The following is a 3,781-nucleotide window of genomic DNA, read 5'->3' as shown; positions in this document are numbered from 1 at the left end:
TTAAATTATTTTACTCTCTCTTATAAACCATAAATGGTTTTCCATGAGTTGATTTAGTTTCTTTTGTCTTTAAAGACGTTGCCTTCTCAGAGCTGCACTAACCCAAGAGTAATTGCTTACCAATGCATTAGATTCCACAGTGGGTGCTCATTAGGTATTTATTTAATGAATGAAGAGTTTATGCGAAAATGTATCTGATATATCATAATTTCCACTTAACAGTAATAAGGCACTAGGATTCATTAACAGATTAATAACCTTAAAAGGGGGAGGGGCTCTTTCTCTTGTATATACAGAGTTCTTACCATTTGCAACAGCGTGGATGGAACTGGAGGGCATTATGCTAAGGAAATAAGCCAGTCAGAGAAAGATAAATACCACATGATCTCACTCATTTGTGGAATATAATGAACAACATAAACTGATGAACAAAAACAGATCCAGAGACAGAGAAGCATCGATGAGACCGTCAAACCTCAGAGGGAAGGTAGGGGAGGGTGGGGGTAAGGGGGAGAGAGCAACCAAAGGACTTATTTGCAAGCATATAGGCCTAACCAATGGACACAGACAACAGGGGGGTGAGGGCATGAGTAGGGGGGGATTGGGGGCAATGTGGGGATAAGGACACATATGTAATAACTTAATCAAATAAAAATTAAAATAAATAAATAAATTTTCCCCCTACAACTGAGTCAGCAGTCAGGGACTTGACGTTGTGGATCCAGTTCTTTAGAAAGCAATCTTCACCCAGAGGAGAAGCCTCAATCTCTAGTGTCAACAAAGAACTGAATTCAGATGCCTGCACCCAGCCCACCACACCCATGCTACTGATATTTCCAAAGTGGTGGGACTAACCAATGCCACACAAAACTTTTGCTCGCCTACCTTTTGTGACTACCTTTCTACCTAAAGTTCATTTGAAGATGAATCTATTCATTCAGAATAAAGAAGAGTATCAGAGGCATGAGATAATGTGATTTTGTCTGGCCCACGCAATCCCCTTCCAAGGGTAATACACAGAAACTTGAATTAAGAGAGGATGTTGTCATGGGGAAAACTGAGGAAAATATTTAGAGGCCAAGGCAAGTCTGGGTTGAAGTGTTTAAGGAATAGTGAGAACCTAGTGTACCTGAAGAAAAAAGAATGAGGAAAAGAATGGCTTGAAATGAGATTGGAAAGGTAGGCAAAGGTGAGATATCATGGATGTTGGAGGTTCTGTCAGACATTTGGACTTTACCCTTAAAGAAATAGGAGGCCGCTAATGGGGACCCAAAAGGATGAAACTTTTTATGCTTCAATATCTTTCTGGCTGTGTGTGCAGAACAGACTGAAGCGACCTCAGAGTAGATGAGAGAAGATTCAAAGGCTGTGGATGGCATCCATTCTGTTTTCTTGTTTTTTTGGTTATTAACCTCCATTACACTTCCTGTTCTATATTAAAATAGACTTGAGGTCAGGAACAATGTCAGATTGGTTATTTTACCCATCACAATGCTTACCATATCTCTTATTTCTCAAAACATTTATTAAAAGGATTATTGCTATGAAAGCAATTGAATTTCCATGGTTATTAATGCATCTTATTATGGCAATTTTTTATTTTATTTATTTTTCGGCAATTTTAACTCATTGTTTTACTTTTAATTGTAACATTTTTCCATTGTTTTGAACAAAATGTCTTTCAAATTCAAGACATGGCATAATCAAAGGACTTGGCAAAGCAACATAGGCTGTCACCAATGCATTACAAAAGGAGAATGAGGAATATTTATTAAATGGCCACTTGAACACATGGTTCTGTAGACAAATACTCTTTCATTATCCATGTTGGCAATCTTTCATCAGCACTATATTTACACCAGACTAACAGGAGTTTGTAATGCTTCCAATGAACTAAATCTGCATACTTGACATGCATATGCTTTGTGAAATCTGCATAGTGGTTAAGTCATTACACAATCTTGCTCAATAGAGATGAGAGACAAGCCACACAACCTCTCAGCTTTCTTTCCTTTGATCTGAAATGTACTGCATTCCTTGTAAAAGAGAAGAGACCTAGCCTCATCCAGCAGTTCTGAATTGAAATGCATAACTTTGACGAATCTTATCCTCTGACTATAAATCTTCATGCAATGAGAAAGTCACAACTTAAGCCTGATGATGACTGTGAACAGTAATAAGTATCCATCCAGAAGCTACAGACCTCACAGTGTCAGGGTTAGGGTGATTGAATAGTAGATAAAGTCTAAAGAGCTCCCCAAGGAAAAATGACACAATTTGGATTGTTAAAATTATGTGCCTGTCTGCTTTTCTTCCTTTGATTGTCTTCAAAACACACACATAATCATATTTCTCTAAAATCTAAACGGAAAATAAAGTGATGAGAAATTAACCAAGTGCATTGTCTAATGACCAATTCAGTGAGTTTCGCAGATGCCAGACTAGTTTTTCTTTATTTATCTTTCACAGTCTTTAAAAAATATCCCTTGGTTTTCTAGTATTAGATCATGATTTCCCTCTTAAATGCTAAGTCCAGCAAAAACATAAAATTTGGGAGAGGGGAGACTGAAAATTAATGATGGCCTTATAAGGATATTCTAGAAAGTAGGGAGCTTTTCACATTTCTTTGAAAAGGCTAAATTCACCCTAACCAGTTTGGCTCAGTGGATAGAGCGTCGGCCTGTGGACTGAATGGTCCCAGGTTTGAGTCCTGTCAAGGGCATGTACCTTGGTTGCGGGCACATCCCCATAGGGGGTGTTGCAGGAGGCAGCTGATCGATGTTTCTCACTCATCGATGTTTCTAACTCTCTATCCCTCTCCCTTCCTCTCTGTAAAAAATCAATAAAATATATTTAAATAAATAAATAAATAAATAAAAAGAAAAAAAAGAAAAAAAGAAAAGGCTAAATTCAAATATGTTTATTTAGTGCCAATTATATCTCTTTCTCCTATATTTATAATCTCCTCTTGATCCAATTACATAAACAATAGGAAAAGTGATGGACTTGATGTTCCTGACCATTGTATTTTTTTAAATTTGTTTTATTGCTTAAAGTATTACAAAGAGTATTACATAGGTCTCCTTCTTTTTCTCCCCTTGACCTTCCCCTGGCCTCCCCTACCCCACAGTGTCTTGTGTCCATTGGTTATGCTTATATGAGTGCATACAAGTCCTTCGGTTGATCTCTTACCGTCCCGGCAACCCTCCCCAGCCTTCCCACTGTAGTTTGACAGTCTGTTCGATGTTGATCTGCCTCTGTATCTATTTTTGTTCATCAGTTTACAATGGTCTTAATTATCCACAAATGAGTGAGATCATGTGGTATTTTTCTTTCATTGACTGGCTTATTTCACTTATCATAATGTTCTCCCGTTCCATCAATGCTGTTGCAAATGGCAAGAATTCCTTCTTTTTTACAGCAGCATAGTATTCTATTGTGTAGATGTACCACAGTTTTCTAATCCATTCATCTGCTGATGGGCACTTAGACTATTTCCATTTCTTAGCTATGGTAAATTGTGCTGCTATGAAATCCTAGTTGCCATAACACAGCAAATCTCATTTAAATATTACTGGTCCACATGAACTCTCCCCTGTAAATACAACGTTTGGGAATCACATTAACTGTTCCAGTTAATATTGTGTAGCAAATCATCTGAAAATAAGTATTTTTTTAAAAAATTCAGCTCATGGAGTCTGTGTGTCTGTAATGTATGAGTAACTCAAACCAACTCATATCCATCCTATACGTGAAGCCTCAGGAGGAAAGGTACAAAGGC

This window comes from Myotis brandtii, unplaced genomic scaffold, assembly GCF_000412655.1.
Source record: "Myotis brandtii unplaced genomic scaffold, ASM41265v1 scaffold47, whole genome shotgun sequence".
Taxonomy (NCBI): domain Eukaryota; kingdom Metazoa; phylum Chordata; class Mammalia; order Chiroptera; family Vespertilionidae; genus Myotis; species Myotis brandtii.
Note: the sequence above shows the minus strand (reverse complement) of the source record.